This window comes from Hyperolius riggenbachi, chromosome 11 (genome assembly GCF_040937935.1).
Source record: "Hyperolius riggenbachi isolate aHypRig1 chromosome 11, aHypRig1.pri, whole genome shotgun sequence".
Classification (NCBI taxonomy): Eukaryota; Metazoa; Chordata; class Amphibia; order Anura; family Hyperoliidae; genus Hyperolius; species Hyperolius riggenbachi.
In genome coordinates, this window is record NC_090656.1 from 153,951,450 (window position 1) to 153,969,930 (window position 18,481).

Below are 18,481 nucleotides of genomic sequence, written 5' to 3' on the forward strand. Positions count from 1 at the left end.
CCTCAGTCCAGGACATATTTATGAAAGGGAATACAGATCACAGCAAGAGACTAGGGAACAAGGCAGCATGAGACCATCAACATCTCTGGCCTTCCAATTATCCCATATTAAATATACCAATCTGGTTGCTCAAGGCAACTGTGGTGCTGTGAAATTGTAGTCCATCACACCAATCATACTGACCAAAGCATGTTATGCTTGCTCAGACAAACAGATAAACAGACTCTGATTTAGTAAGGGAAGGGAATGTTAGCTAATTTACTTTTTACCACAGTAATGGTAAATATCTATACAGACAAACTACAAATCAAAGCAGAAAAAGATGTAACTAATAGCAACCGCTGCCATAGATACTCTTTCAAGGTCAGGACTAACAGGACAACTGTAATGATGGCTACCTTCAGATTTAACCATACTAGACGGACTCTGCTAATCACACATATGGACACTCACCAACTATATTCACAATCAGGATAGGACAAAATATAATACTCTAGCAAAACTTAGCAAGACAATTATGGCCAACTTGAATCTACTAAAGACCAAGGTATCAAAAAGTAGGAGACTTGTTCCCTGAAAATCGCCCACTGAGATCAGGCCTGCTGAATTATATGTGTAGTAACACATATACGTGTGTATACATATATATATATATATATATATATATATATATATATATATATATATATTGTCCTCTGATAAATATACAGTTTTATAGTTATTTGGGTTGAAGAAGGATGTGTGTACATAAAGTTTAACCAAAAACAAAGCACCACACCACGCCCATTTCACTGCTGGTCCAGAGGAAGGCAAAAACCCTTATAAGGCATAGTGTAATTAGCCCCAGAAAGGGAAAAATTCCCTCCCGACTCCAAAATGGCAATCAGAAAAAATCCCTGGATCATCAGCACTTGGCCTTATTTAGTAATTGAGATAAAAAAAATATCAGCTCATTACATATCAACCCATTATCTAACTTACAAAAACCCTAATCCTAATCTTTACTTAAAGAATGATATAGCAGAAATAAAGGCTTTTACTATTCGGAAAGCATTAACCCATAATGTGACTTACAACAACTCCCAATCTAGAATATACTTACTATGGTAGCCCACCCTTCATAGCAGCTGATTCAACTATTGATCTAAGATTGGCATTGAAAATATCCAATCCTTGATCAGACAAGTGAACCCTATCAGGGCGGAATAAGTTAGGCCGGGAACCCTCAAACTTATTATGCCAATAAGGAAACCCCCTATAGCTGGCAGGGATCTACATCATTCCCACCCAACTGACAAATAAGAATGTCTGGCATAGGAAATTTCCGCATTAAAGAAGTAACCTTACCAAAAAACATATTCCAAATCATCCCTCTAATACTGAACCAATAGATCATAAAGTTATTTTTAGATAACCCAAGGTCTTCCCCATAGCTACTATCAATAGCTTTCCTATGAGCCCAATACACATAAGAATGTCCCACAATCCATACAATCTTCCTGGGTCTGAGATCCAGATCTTGTTCCATTCTTCAACAGATGACACAAGCAACTTAGAATACTTCTATTAGAGCACGCTTCTATCATCCACTTGATGAAAAGTCTCTTTTTGGGATTCAGGACTTAGTCGAACTATTTCACCCAATACAGTGGATCCAGTAGGAAAACCTTCTGGACAGATAGCCTCAGGATAGCCTCTGGTCAGACTCCCTCTGGATGGATCCCTCTGGATGGGTCTCTCTGGACAGGCTCTCTCTGGACAGGCTCCCTCAGATTACCTTCGGATGGGCTCTGGTCAGGGAGTCAGCTTTTATCCTCCTCAGGATAGATGTCTGGTCAAATTATTTCTGAAAGAAAAAGAAAAGAGTGCCAGCAAAAATCCAATAAATTCTTTATTTTTCCTAGTACTTGTAATACTAATATGATTCATACTCTCCACCATGAACTTCAAAACATACTTAGCGGATCTTCCTATGATCCCAACGGATCTCTCGCAATTCCCCGTTTGCATGACGTTGTGTCGCTGTACCCGTGCGAGTATGTGACTCCATACATGGCAGAGAGGATGAACTCCCAATGAATTTTTACACCATAATGAATTCCCATTTTTCATTCTTCCATTACAAGTCACATATCCATTTTCATTCCATCATACCTGCCACAATCATACCACAAACCCTAAATAGTGATGTATTTAAAGAACTTAGGTGGCCCTAGGCAGGGCTCTTTCTTTTTACAGAACTTAGGTGGCCTGGGCAGGGCTCTTTCCCCTCTTTGACCATACATTAAAGTTATTTTAATGTCTGGTCAGAGTTAGTAAAAGGCTATATGGCATAATATGAGCAGGGTCACAGTACAGTGGAACAGTGGCCAGCACTGTCTCCCTGTAATAGGGTTGGGTCCCCTTTCAGATTTTTAGCCACAGACATACAAAGAACATCTATAGTGTCCTTATCCCTATAGTGTGCTTAAGGTACTACAACTATGGTTGTCCCCGAGACACACAGAAACAGCACTAGAGAGACTAGGCTAAGGTCTCCTTACTAAACAGAGATAACGTTTCTAATCAGTACACTATAAAATTAAATGGTGTTTTTTTCCTGGAGATTTTCCCTTTCTTCAGAACAGTGAAAAATGTATAGTATAATTGTCATGACAACATCAAATAACTCTACAGTTTGTCAAAAAGTTCAAGAAAACTAAAATAAACTATTTTCCTAAGGATGAAAAAATGTACTTATTTTCCTATGCTGAGTGCAAGGATTTTGGGCTTAAAAAAACATATATTCTCACTAAAAACACGAGTGACTTAGAGTCAGACTCAGAGCCTTAAACAACTCTCTGCTAATATATGTCATTAATTACATACACACAAAGATGTTGTGACACCCGGAGAGGAGATATTAATTTAAAGGAGATGGATTTATTAACAGGAAGAGGGGTTATTAAGGTCAAAAACCCCACTATTTGGAAAGAATTACCATAATCTAAAGGGTGATATGAAATAAACAGCAAGTGTGACCCAGAACTACACATGCGATCGTAATTGACCTAAAACTGTATACCTGTCCTGACTATTTAATATGTCCTCAATGTTTTCCATAAATTTTCCCAAATGAATATGGGTTTCACAGTTTCACAATAGCCACTAAAATATAAGTACAAACAGTATACAATGCATTTTTTTTTCAATAGTTGCATGGCATTTAGAAATATTGAAGTTACAATAACTGTGCTTTATCAGTGTGGCTTGGAGGAGGAGCAGTTTTCTTATTAACCTCTAGATGGCGAAGAGGCTGAGAAAATTCCTTTCACTGGGTGACCAGGCCAGTGAAGAATTAAAGTGGACCCAAATTAAAAAGACAAGATTTCAGAAATAAAATCTATTTTCTAAATTATAATAATAAATAGCAGCCTTTTTTCAGCTGCATGATGACAAATATAAAATATTTTACATTTATTGGAGAAACCCCTCCCTTCCTTTCAAATTGCCGGCATTTTTCCGGCAAACTGGTGGAGTAGATAGTGTCCGGCAATGGAGGAATTGCTAATGGCTGCCCCCAGTATAACCCTAGTTATGAAAAGAGAAGGGTGAAAAGCATGCACTGAAATGCTTATAGGCTTGAAGGAGTGTTTATTTAGCTTTGTATGTGTTAGAGTGGTGCAACTAAATATTTTTAATTTAAAAAATGTTTGGTTTGGGTCCGCTTTAAATCAGACACAGCTTAGTTACAACAGCAAGTAACACTTCAACAATGAGTTGCAAACAACATTAAATGCCTTTTTTTGCTGCGATTTATAAAAAAATACAGCCTAACAACTATGTTACAATATTCAAGAAGGATTTATCCATGGAGAACTATTGAGTAAATCATTTGAATCTATATGCTTCAAAGTTAAAAGTTTATATAGATTCCGTCCAAATATGAACATTATTCTATCAAACTTATGGCAAATTACCATTACATGGGGAAATGATTTAACTCTACTCACTTGTATAAGTCTGGGTGACAAAATGCCATTACTTAGTTAATTCACTTTACGGGAATTATGGTTGTACTAAAAACTCAATTCACTTTACACTATAAAACTAAGGCAACACGGTGACGTAGTAGCCAGTGCTCTCGCCTTGCAATGTTCTGCATGGGTTTCCCCCAGGCACTCCAGTTTCCTCACCGAAAAAAAACACAGACAAGTCAACCGGCTCCCTTCCAAATTGGCCCCAAACTATGATATATGATTTCACTATGCTACCTATGAAAAAATATCAGAACCTCTTTTGGACACGATATAAAAATTCCAAAAATCTATTCTGCAATATGAGAAACTTCATTCACATACATATAGACCTGGGTGACAGTTGGTATCAATTAATTAATCTAATTTAATTTAAGGACACTAAGTTTCAGGAGAAAAATCATTCTTATTAAAAAAACTTCCTATACTAGACTTTTGGACTTATTTAAAGACTGCCACATGTGTAGTGAACACAGAAGCAGGTATATTAAGGAAAGATAGGGACAAAACTTATTATGTCATTATTTACTAACCTCTAACATCTAACTAAGAGAAAAACCTAAGATGTTGTTTAAATAAACATGACAATTAAATTACATCTTAAAACATTTCCCAAAAGGAATATATATATATATAAATTATTCACTGTTCCAAATAATCTAATAATATAACTCATAAAATTCCTTTCTACGTCTATACACATATATTTTGAATGCATTTTTTTTTCTTCAGCAGAAAAAAATGACAAAGTGGTATGTAACTTCCGCTTTCTCTGCTGGCAGAAAAAAAACCCACAAACAGATGTTGAGACATGGTTTCACCAAAGAGAGAGGAAAAAAAAAAGAAAAAAACTTTCAAAACTGACATTAACCTTTTCAAGACTCTGGCCCTATTGTAAACTCACAAATGGGCTAAGGAGCTGTGGGCCCTGGTGCAGGTTTTACATTAGGGCCCCCCCCAAGAACTCTATACATAGCAATTGATACAGCGCACCAAAACTTGCCAGGGACAACCACAGTGTCAGAGGTGCAAGAAGGGGAACAGTGTGTTAAGGATTGCTACTATTCAAAGCATCTATAGAAGTGATTATTACCAGCACAGGACCAATAGAGAGTTAATACTGTGATAGAGGGTGGACCCTTCGGGGCCCCTCTGGACCAAGGGCCTCGGTGCGGTCGCTACCTCTGCACCCCCTATTGCTACATCTCTGCGGGTATCACCTCTCTACCATACATATCACAAGCATGTACTCAATACAACTCTCAATTTACACACATATGTGTCAGTTTGCACACAATACATATGAATACATTATGATACATGTTATTCTATATCCTTATGAACTTTACCTAAGTTTGCAGGAATTAATTACATTACTATATTTCTGAAATGTTTTCTTACACAAAGGACTATACAAAATGACACATACATATTTTATTATTTTATTCAGATAATTTCTGACGGTCAATGTACAAATCTCAGTATAAACAGATATTTGTTAAATATGGCATCTGAAACCAGTTTTGTACGTACATAGAATTTATACTGTAGATTTTGGTAAGTGACCGTTCTTATCCGAATTCCATGAGTGTCTTTAATATTAATTTTACTAATCATCTCTCAGAAATACAGTATGGATCTAAAACAACTTATATAACAATATATCATCGCTTGCACAACCTATACACGGAGAACATACATAAAAACACACTGTTAGTCAAGATTAACACACAAACAAGACAGACGTGGACATATATAATTCTAATCACCGTTAGACATAATTCTTTAACCAATTGTATATGGATTGAACTATTATTCCTTTCTCCCCCCCAAGGGAATGACAGCCCAAGACTAATATAATATATTATATTCTAACCAAGGATGAACAAAATATTTTTCTTCCAGATATTCTGGGCTGGCAACACAAAGGTACATAAGTTTCATCTATTTTAGGGTTTGGGATAGGAAACATTTTGACAATATTTTGACCCATTGATCTAATTTCAGTTTTATACTGTAATTTATTGGTCCTCTATTAAATCTATGTGTCAAATACAAATATAAGATATTGCCGTACCAATAGACAATTCTTATCTAGATAAATTATAATTTATATATTTTTCAAATTTATCAACACTATTTTTTATCAATAACCAATATTTATCAATAATTCTATAATTCTCATCTCATGAGAACAAAACAAACTTTGTCTAGGGATTTTTTTCTTTCTACAACCTATCTAAACCCAAACTGTTTCTTAGAATTTAATAACTTTTTTTTCCTTTAACCTTACTAATAAAACAGATTATTATTTACAAAACAAACACAGACAAATAATCTAAAACATCTGAATCTTATCTGACATTATAAAAACCTTACAAAAATAAACTATAATAAACCCATCCAAAACCTAAGAAGAACTACAAGTACCCAAAAATCCATACCATATGGTGCCCTGTTCATTTCCCAAATGAACCCTATTTTCTTGCCAAAAGAAAATATTTATTGAAGTTGATCAGACTTCAAATTTGTTAGATTTTTCCCAAAAAATCTATATTTCCCTTAGACCTACTAAGAGAAGCGTAATAGACTTACCAAAAGTCCCAAGTCCCTAATAATTTTTTTTTTTTTAAACTAAGGCCTTCTAAAAAACCTTATAATCTATATAATTAAACTTATACTATCAAAAAACACAAACTCCAAAACCGGATTCGTTTTGGTATCAACAGAAATTTCACATAAATAATATAGACACCTCTCTCTTTAAAAAAATAAAAAGAGAAATATAATCATATTACTTACGTGAATTCTGAAGAAGCCATCCGCGGCGAGCCCCCAGCTGAAAGGAGTGGTATCTATTTAAGTTCATGTCAGATATCAGATGCTTTAGACTACTTCATTTCCTGGCGCCAGGACATAAAATGGTATAACAGAACACACAGACACAGAAGATGTGAGCACACATTATGCTGTATTATGAGTTCCGTATTTTCCTTATATGCTATTGAGTACAGGTTTTGCTCATGCGCAGTATATCATCATACATCACCATAATTTACAGAAAGTCATGTGATTTACAAGAAATACCACAGTTCAATGATCACGGGGAAAACATGTTATTTAAGAACGTACAGTTGCTTGAGGGACGCTCAGGGGATTTGCCCAGAGAGAATTTGCCTATTCTGGGTTTCATACAGCTAGTGTTTTCCTGCACAGATGTGAGGCTGGTTGTTCTGAGGACACCCTAATATCACACTGCTTAGATACATGTATAATTGTATATGAAATTGATCTATATACTATACTATATACTAATATATATATACATATATACCTACATATCCTTTCACTGGGTGACGGCTTTCTCCTGTTCTAGCAGGCGAAAGAACATGACCAGGGTCGAATTCCAGCGAGTCAGGCTATCACATATCAAGCGTCTCACCGGCAAGTTGTTTCTCTGCTGAATGTCCGCAAATCATGCCATGGCCGTGTAAGACCACCTGAAATGCCCACACAACTTCCTGGTCTGCTTCAGGACGTCCTCTAAGCCTGGGTACTTTGACACAAATCTTTGAATGACTAGATTGAGGACATGAGCCATGCAGGGTACATGTGTCAGCTTTCCCAAATTCAAAGCGGAATGGAGATTGCTGCCGTTGTCACACACAACGTTGCCGATCTCCAGCTGGTGCGGGGTCAGCCACTGATCCACCTGTTTGTTAAGAGCAGCCAGGAGAGCTTGTCCAGTGTGACTCTCCGTTTGGGGCAAGACATGTCTAAGATGGCGTGACACCGTCGTACCTGGCATGCAGCATAGGCCCTGGGGAGAAGGGGCTGTGTAGCTGGAGAGGAGATCGCAGCACCAGTAGAGTTAAACTGCCACTCAGCCAAGGAGGAGGAGGATGACGACAGTGAAGAGGATGTAGCAGGAGGAGAGGAGGTGGCAGGAGGCCTGCCTGCAAGCCGTGGAGGTGTCACAACAAGTTGGTCTGCTGCACAGCCACGTGCTTCCCGCTTGCCATCGGTCACCAGGTTGGCCCAATGGGCTGTGTAAATAATGTAGCTGCCCTGACCGTGCTTGGCAGACCAGGCATCCGTGGTCAGGTGGACCCTTGACCCAACGCTGTGTGCCAGAGATGACACCACTTGCCTCTCCAATTCACTGTACAGTTTGGGTATCGCCTTTTTAGAGAAATAGTTGCGGCCCGGCATGTTCCACTGCGGTGTCCCAATGGCCACAAATTTACGGAAGGTCTCAGAGTCCACCAGCTTGTATGGTAACAGCTGGCGAGCTAACAGTTCCACCACGCCAGCTGTCAGATGCCGGGCAAGGGGGCGACTGGCAGAAATTGGCTTCTTCCGCTCAAAGATTTCCTTCACGGACACCTGGCTGCTGTGGGCAGAGGAGCAGGAACCGCTCAAGGGCAGAGGCAGAGTGGAGGAGGGTGGCTGTGAAGGTGCAAGGGAGAAAGCGGCTGAAGATTCTGCACCTGAAGGAGGAAGAGGAGAAGGAGGGTGGCTTTTCTTTTGTGTGCTGCTTTTCCTCAGGTGCTTTTCCAATTGCATGTTGGGGCCTTTTCTCCTTGTGCCTTCGTAAGGCAGTTGTCCCTACGTGAGTGTTGGCCTTTCCACGGCTCAATTTGTGGAGGTAAAGACAACAGATGGCATTGCTCCGATCTGAGGCAGACACATGAAAAAAATTTCCAAACCGCTGAGCCCCCCTGGGGTGATGGCACTATTGTGGCATCAGCAGCTGACGTTGAATGGCATGTTGGCTGGCTGTCCATAGGTGGCGATACATGGCGCCGGACACTGCCTGCAACTGTTTCTGATGACAAGCTCCCCCTGCTTCTTTCAGCAACTCGTCTCCTCCTACTCCTCTCTGACTCCCCCTCTGAACTGTCCCCCTGTTCGTCTCCTCTATTGGGAACATACGTGGGATCCGTATCATCGTCATCATCATAATCATCCTACCCAGCTTCGCTTGCCTCAGACACCTTGCTAACAAGCCTGCAAGAGCCTAACTAATCTTTCCCTATGAGAGAGTCTGCACTGCAGCAGCTGTCCCTTCTCTATTTACTGCAGGCACACGAGTGAGTATAATGGCCGGCGGGGACTGCCTTTTATAAGGGGGGGAGTGGCTCCAGGAGGGAGTGTAGCCTGATTGGCTACAATGTGCCTGCTGACTGTGATGTAGAGGGTCAAAGTTGACCCTAATGGTGCACTATGGGGGCGAACCGAACGTCCGGAAAAGTTCGAAGTTCTCCGCAATCCTGAACCCAGTCGCCGGCGAACCGTTTTGGCCATCTCTTTTGTTAACTTGCCCATGTGGATTATTCTATGTGGGGAGAACCAAAAGACCATTGAAGAAAGAATTGGGGAGCACATTACTAATATAAGTCCCTGTCACAAGGGCCCTTAAGTGAGTATTTGGAAAATATTTTTATGTTTAATAAATAGTGTTTCTTTTAAACGGAGAACACTTAGATCTGTTTATTTGGTGTTATTATCTATATGCTGGGAGCATCTGTGCAGTGGCGGTGCCAGGGGTTGTGCTTTGGGTGCCGAAGCACCCCCTAAAATTCTCCAAGCACCCCCAAAGCACCCCCCAGCGTGAACTGACTTTTGGCGTCCAATAGACGCCGTGCCAGATCACCGCAGCAGCAGCCAGCAGCTCCGGCAGCAGCAGAGCAGGGCTACGGTAAAATGGCGTCCGAAGCCCTGCTCTGGAGACTTTGAGTCTGCAGTGCAGGGCTTCAGGCGCTATTTTCCCGTAGCCCTGCTCTCAGCGTGGGAGTTTCAGTTGCTGGCTGCAGAGGGTCGTGGGAGCTGCACGCCGGATGGAGGTCGAGACAGGAGGTCTGCTGTGCTGTAGGTGAGTAAATGGTTTTTTTTTTATTTATATTAGCATGTGTTTGTTCTGGCCAGGTCTGCTACATGATTAAAGTGTTTTCTGGCCAGGTCTGCTACATGATTACACGTATTTTCTGGTCAAATCTTCCACATGATTGCATGTATTTTCTGGTCAAGTCTTCCACATGATTGCATGTATTTTCTGGTCAAATCTTCCACATGATTGCATGTATTTTCTGGTCAAATCTTCCACATGATTCCACCTATTTTCTGGTCAAATTTGTCACATGATTGCATGTATTTTCTGGGCAAATCTGCCAACATGATTGCACGTATTTTCTAGTCAAATCTGCTGACACGGTCGAACTATTTTCTGGTCAAATCTGCCACATGATTGGACGTATTTTCTGGTCAAATCTGCCACATGATTTAACTATTTTCTGGTCAAATCTTCCACATTACTGCACGTATTTTCTGGTCAAATCTTCCACATGATTGCACGTATTTTCTGGTCAAATCTTCCACATGATTGCATGTATTTTCTGGTCAAATCTGCCACATGATTCCATGTATTTGCTGGGCAAATCTGCCGACATGATTGCATGTATTTTCTGGTCAAATCTTCCACATGATTGCATGTATTTTCTGGTCAAATCTTCCACATGATTGCATGTATTTTATGGTCAAATGTGCCGACATGATTGCATGTATTTTCTGGTCAAATCTGCTACATGATTGCATGAATGCCACTGCTGGACATATGTTGCACAGCCAAGTAGACTCTGCTTCTTTATCTTCACAGGTTTGCTTGCACTAACTGCATACTCATAAACTGTTTAGTGGTTAGAAATTTCCTGGTTATAATCAGAGACCATTACCATGTTTACTGCTTTTTTTCTTATGTTCTGCCTGTCTGCAGACATCTACAAGTTGCATTGCAATATGCATCCTCCCAGTGTACTACACTCCATATTAATTTCACCTGTTCTGCTTTCCTCACCTTACTCAGCTTCTCATGAACTGTTAGCTCTCCTGAAATCTCTCTCTCCCCCAGCAGCTCAAAAACCTCACAAACATTTAAATCCCATTCACATTTGCTTACTCTCTCCCTCCTACTCTTACTTGCAGCTGGTGATATATCACCCATTACTGGGCCACGGCCTGCTGCCAGACAAGCATCCCCTGCTTGCCTGCTTCACACACTTCACAGCCCTCTATCCACAAATAACCTCAACATCCATTCTCGCCCCAACCTTATTTCCATCCATCCCACCCACAAACACATGCTCCCCCTACCCTGCGGTCTCTGGAATGCCAGATCCGTCCGCAATAAACTTACAGCAGTCCACGACCTCTTTCTCTCCAAATCCCTCACAATCCTCGCACTCACTGAGACATGGCTCACTCCCTCTGACTCTGCCACAGAGGCTGCCCTCTCCTACGGGGGCTTCACCTCAGTCACACCCCCAGACCAGACAACAGGACCGAGGGAGGGGTGGGTCTGCTCCTCTCCCCATCCTGTACCTTCCTACAATTCACATCATTCGAGGCCCACACCATCCGCCTCTACCACCCCCTCCCTGCCATTGTTGTGGTCTTATACCGCCCTCCGGGCTCCACCCCACAATTTCTCGATTACCTTGCCTCCTGGCTCCCTCACATCCTCTCCTCTGACCTCCCCACCATCATCCTTGGGGTTTTCAATATTCCCATTGAAGAAGCCAAGAACTCCGCTGTGACCTGGCTACTCACCATTTCCAACTCACTTGGACTAGTACAACACACCCCCACTCACACTGCAGGTCACACTCTCGACCTTATATTCACTAAATCCACCACCATTGCTGACCTGGACATCGCACCGTTTCCACCCTCAGACCATCACCTTCTCATCTTCAACCTCCTCACGGAAGGTACTTCCAAACTACCCACTCACCCACCTGGTCGATGGCAGCGAGACCTACGCAAGCTCAACCCTAGCGTCCTTGCTGACCCCCTCCATGCCCTCTCCTCCACTCTCCCCACCCTAACCTGTCCTAATCTTGCTGCAGCTCAGTATCGCCAAACTCTCTCATCAGCCCTAGAGAAAGCTGCTCCACCAATATTTCACCGCAACCGACCCCCTAACCCCCAGCCCTGGTGCACTACCCATACTTGCAACCTCCAGAGGAAAACACGCGCCACTGAAGGGAAATGGAGGAAAACTAGACTTAACCAGGATTTCCTACAGTACAAGACCAACCTGCTGCAGTTCCACACTGCCCTTGCTCATGCGAAGCAGGAATACTTTACCAAGCTCATCGGAGCACAAGCTTCCAACCCCCGGCGTCTTTTTGCCACTTTCAACTGCCTGCTTAAACCCACCCTCCTTTTCCTCCCTCTCTGCCACAGATTTAGCCACCCACTTCACCAACAAAATTGTCTCCATCCACCAGGAAATATCCAATCTCCAATCACCACCTCCAACCCCCTGCCAACCAGCTCCTCCTCCACCCTATCCTCCGCTCACATCCTTCACTCCTACTACCACCAAGGAAGTCAACCACCTACTGCAGACTTCCCATTCCACTACTTCCCCCCTTGACCCCATCCCTTCTGATTTACTCCAGCCTCACTTCATGGAATTGGCCCCAGTCCTCACTACCCTGTTCAACCACTCCCTATCCACAGGCATCTTCCCCTCAGACTTCAAGCAGGCCACTGTACTACCCCTGCTCAAGAAACCGTCCCTTGACCCCTCGCAACCCTCCAACTACCGTCCCATCTCCCTCCTCCCCTTTGCCTCAAAACTCCTTGAGCATCTGGTTCACAAACGCCTGACCCAGTACCTCAATGCCAACTCACTGCTAGACCCACTGCAATCTGGATTTCGGCCTGCCCACTCAACCGAAACTGCTCTCACCAAAGTGGTCAATGACCTTGCCTTAGCTATAGCTGAAGGTAAATACTCCATTCTCCTCCTCCTTGACCTTTCAGCAGCTTTTGACACAGTAGATCATCCCCTACTCCTCCAGTCTCTCCAGTCACGATCTCGCCCTGTCCTGGCTTTCATCCTACCTCTCCAACCGCTCCTTCATGACCGCCTTCAATGAGTCCTCGTCCACCCCCAACCACCTCTCGGTGGGAGTCCCCCAAGGTTTGGTCCTTGGCCCCCTACTGTTCACCCTATACACATCCTCCATTGGCAAGGTTATCTCCTCCATGGGTTTTAACTATCATCTGTATGCATATGATACCCAGATCTACCTCCACACCCCTGACATATCCACCACTACCCTGGACAAGGTCTCCTCCTCCCTATCAGCCATCTCCTCCTGGATGTCCGCTAGGTTCCTGAAACTAAATCTAGACAAAACGGAATTTATGATCTTCCCACCCAGGCCATCCATGAACCTCCCAGAAGTGCATGTCACTGTTAATCACACTACCATTCGCCCTACCTCTCAAGCCCGCTGTCTGGGTGTCACCCTTGACTCCGCACTCTCCTTCACTCCCCACATCCAAAACCTCACAAAGTCCTGCAACTTCCACCTTCGTAGCATCTGTAAGATTCGCCCTTTCCTGACCTCTGCCACCACCAAACTCCTCATCCATGCCCTCATAATTTCCCGGCTTGACTACTGCAATGGCCTGCTGTCTGGTCTCCCTATGACCCAAACAGCCCCACTGCAGTCCATCATGAATGCGGCAGCCAGCATTATCCACTGCTCCCATCGCTTCACCACGGCGGATCCCCTCCTTGAATCCCTCCACTGGCTTCCTATCCAGTCCAGAATCAGATTCAAGATACTGTGTCTGATCTACAAATCTGTCCACAAAACCTGTCCAACCTACATTTCCGATCTTACTCAGAGGTACACACCTAGCCGCTCACTCCACTCTTCCAATGAACTTCGCCTAACCGCCCCCCGCATCACTCAGTCCCATGCACGCCTCCATGACTTCTCAAGAGCTGCTCCAACACTATGGAACTCCTTACCTCCACCCATTAGGGCAGCCCCCTCCTTCAACATCTTCAAGCAAGCCCTCAAAACTCACCTTTTTACTCTGGCCTACTACCCCTCACAAGTGCTCTAAACCCACAGCTGAACTCTGGTCCCCTACCTTTCGTGTCCTTACCTCTCCCTCTAGATTGTAAGCCTTTGGGCAGGGTCCTCCTCCTTTTGTGTCCTACCTGATCATGCACCTCAATTACTGTGAACCCATGCTATGCATCTGAGTGAACCTAACTTGCCTAATCTCCATGCTCCCATCCATTGACTGACTAAGCATTACCTTGTACTCATACTGTGCTGCATGATCTGGTCTTTCTTGCATTCATGTATTGTCATTTTGCTGTATGTCACCCCTAAATATTGTCTGTAACCTAAACTAATATCCAGCGCTGGGTAATATGTTGGCGCTTTATAAGTACAATAAATAAATAAATAAATAAATAAATGTATTTTCTGGTTAAATCTGCTACATGATTGCATGTATTTTCTGGGCAAATCTGCCGACATGATTGCATGTATTTTCTGGTAAAATCTTCCACATGATTCCACGTATTTTCTGGTAAAATCTGCCACATGATTGAACGTATTTTCTGGTCAAATCTGCCGACATGATTGAACATGTTTTCTGGTCAAATTTGCCGACATGATTGAATGTATTTTCTGGGCAAATCTGCTCACATTACGTGTATTTTCTTGAGAAAACCTGCACAATTATGTGAATTTTCTGGGGAAAGGGTCACAAAAACTTGGGCCCACTGTCTTTGCGTTGCACTTTTAAAGGGAACCCGAGGTGAGAATAATATTCAGGCTGCCATATTTATCTCCTTTTAAGCAATACCAGTTGCCTGGCTGCCGTGCTGGTCCTCTGCCTTTAATTCTTTCAACCATAGAACCTGAACAAGCATTCAGCAGGCCAGGGGTTTCTGATAATATTGTCAGAACTGACAGGATTAGCTGCATGCTTGTTTCTGGTGTAATTCAGTTCACTACTGCAGCCAAATAGATCAGCAGGGCTGCCAGGCAACTAGCATTGTTTAAAAGGAAATAAATATGGCAACCTCCATATCACTCTCACCCCGGGATTCGCTTTAAATTACAGTTAGCTCCCCCCTCATCCGGTCATGGCCACGCCCATTTTTTTGCTTTGTGCGCCGCGGGTCATCAGCTACCCCGGAAATTGGTCCAGCACCTGCATAGCACCCCCCCAAAAAAATCCTGGAGACACCACTGCATCTGTGTTATATGAAGGAGGACAACAGGCACTTGGAAATCTGATGCTAACTCTGGGAGCCGTGTTTTCGTCAGGGTTGAGCAGAAACTACGCCTATGCGAATCTACGCATCGTCATTGACGAAATACGCATGCTGAAAACTACGCGTAGTAAAATACGCGTAGTCATTCTGCCAAACTTCGTAGCTACGTTTGCTACGCGTACTTGGTAGCTTCGCACGCATAGTTTTTCTTGAGTAGTAACGCGTAGACACATGTCGCTAAGTGTACACTACACGTACTTCGCACATTACGATCTCCAACGTAGTTGAGTTGGCAGGCGTAGTTTCCGCAGTAGGCGTAGCTTACACTTATGCGTTGTTTTGTACGTGTAGTTTCCTCGGTAACGATTCATTCGATTCAATACAAAAAGAACCGGCTCATTGATGAGCCGGTTACTATAACTTAGAATGCGTCCTATGCGGACGTATAGTGCCGGCTCCCGCTGTCTCTCCCCACCTGCCTGCATCTGTCACCCCTCACCTAGGCTGGCACCCGGTGCACCCATGGGTGCACCAGGTGCCAGGCTGGTGAGGGTGACTTGTGAGGAGGCGGGGAGGACAGCGGGAGCTGGCGCTATACATCCGCACAGGACGCATTCTAAGGTATAGTATAGTTAATTACCATGGGAGATCTTCAATCAACTTAATTGAAGATCACAAGATTGGAGGATACTGTATATGTTGGATCGTTTACCGAGGATTTGGGCGTGGGAACATTTTTTTAAAGGTACAGGTAAGTATTTCTGGTTAATTTAGAATAATAAAATACTTTTCTCGTGGTTGTGTTTTTATTTCTTTTAACCCTTTGTGGAAATGGGTAAGGGGTACTTTGTACCCCAATACTCATTTCTCCTGGGAGGGGGGAGGGCATCTGGGGTCCCCTTCTTAAAGGGGAATCCCAGATGCCACCATGAAACCCCCCCAGGGAGTCGTCGCCCCCACCTCCTCCTGGGGCACCGGAGGTGGGGAAGAGCCCCTTGTCCATGGATTGGACAAGGGCTCCGGGGGGAGGGGGAGGTTTGTCTGCCCCTCCCCCCCATACCATGGACCATGCGGGCTGGTATAGCTCAGGGTGCGAAGCCCCAGATGGCCGGGGCTCTGCATTCTGGCTATCCCAGCCTGCATGAAGGACAAGGGGTTACAGAGGCTTGGGAGGGGGGACCCCACGCCATTTTTTTTTCAGATTTCCCACACTCAGCACATAAAAATAATAAAAAAAAATATATTGTTTTTAAAGGACTTCTGAGGCCACAAGTATGAAAAAAGTTACATACCATTTCATAATCCAGATCCATGGAGGATGCCATCCGCTCCCTCCCGTTCATTCCGCCATGGCTCCCGCAGTAATACCGGCCCCGGTCGGGCCCTGACCCCTCCAAACGGGTCAGGTTCTCATTCCCCCTCAATATGTCCTCCACAGATTGCTGCGGCTGCGCAGTCCGCATAGACGCGATTGCGGCTGCGCAGCTCTAGGGCCTCCTCCCGCTGTCTCATCAATATGCGTGCATACATTGGACGCATCGGGAGGAGGCCCTAAAGCTGCGCAGCCGCAATCGCGTCTATGCGGACTGCGCAGTCGCGGCAATCTGTGGCGGCCATATTGAGGGGGGAATGAGAACCCGACCCGTTCAGAGGGGTTGGGACCCGACCGGGCCGGTATTACTGCAGGAGCCGTGGCGGAATGAACGGGAGGACGTGGATGGCGTCCTCCATGGATCTGGATTATGAAAAGTTATTTGTAACGATCGGTGTCAGCATGCAGAGAGAATCTGATTATTGGTGATCTGCAGTATCACCAAGAATACAGATATATACCTGATTATTGATGATCTGCAGAATCACCGATAATGCAGATATATTAATAACCTCTGGACACCTGGGTAATGTGAGTGTTTGGTGTAACAGTAGTACTTTGAGTATAGCACAGGTAATTAGAGACAGTATAGTCGATACTGCTCTTGGGATAAGGAAACCTTCCAGCAGCCTGAGGCTCCCCAAGGGGCGGAGTCAGGCTGGAAGGAGGAAGGTCCAGAGAGTGAGTGACACCCAAGGTGAATGTCACTGTCTGGTCTGGAGACTATCTCTTAATAGGAGAGATAGCTCTCGAGGTTGGGCAAGCCAGGTAGGCAACACACGGTCAGATAAGGTACATAGACAGAAGGCTGATTCGGTATCCAAGGCAAGCAGGGTTTGGCAACAGAGCATCAGATATACAAGGTACCGAATCAGAGATCAGAAGAGTAGTCAGGAAAGCAATAGGTCATAACAGATATCAAACAATGCCTAGACTTGGGTGTGAGGTCCTTGGTCTCTACACCCTGGAACTAGTCTGGAGTATAACAGATGATAACACAAGTTCCCTAGTCTGGGTGTGAGGTCCGTGGTCTCTACACCCTGGAACTAGTCTGGAGTATAACAGATGATAACACAAGTTCCCTAGTCTGGGTGTGAGGTCCGTGGTCTCTACACCCTGGAACTAGTCTGGAGTATAACAGATGATAACACAAGTTCCCTAGTCTGGGTGTGAGGTCCGTGGTCTCTACACCCTGGAACTAGTCTGGAGTATAACAGATGATAACACAAGTTCCCTAGTCTGGGTGTGAGGTCCGTGGTCTCTACACCCTGGAACTAGTCTGGAGTATAACAGATGATAACACAAGTTCCCTAGTCTGGGTGTGAGGTCCGTGGTCTCTACACCCTGGAACTAGTCTGGAGTATAACAGATGATAACACAAGTTTCCTAGTCTGGGTGTGAGGTCCGTGGTCTCTACACCCTGGAACTAGTCTGAAGTATAACAGATGATACACAATAGCAAGATAAGAATTCTGGCTCAGTGTGTGAATTCCCAGGTCCTCCTGGTTCAAACACACTGTAGGATCTGACTAAGGTCTGAGTGCTTCCACGTAGTGTTCGCAACGGCAGACAACTTGTGACTGGCCAGCAGTAACTATATATAGTGTAGCGCTCTCTGGCGCCTCCCCTAAGTGATGGACCAATAGAAGCTTGCTCTGGCGTCAGCTGACCAGCCGGGTCAGCTGGTCCCTTCTTGGCCATCATAAAAGTTCTGCCTCTCAGTGCGAGCGCGTGTATTCCTAAACCTGTGTGAACTAACAGACTCAGCCACACCAGACGCACGCTGCTGCGTGCAAACCGCCGCGCTGGACACGGAACCAGCCGCCTTTCTGTCAGAACATGCGAGCAATGAAGGGACTCTTAGGGGGCTCATGACTGGTGAGTTGCCACGTGACACTTGGCAAGTGCCACGGTTGGCATGTTCCTGGCACACGTTACACCTGCTGCTGCTGCATTGCCCTGCTCCTGCTGCCTGTGCAGCTCCCACTGCCA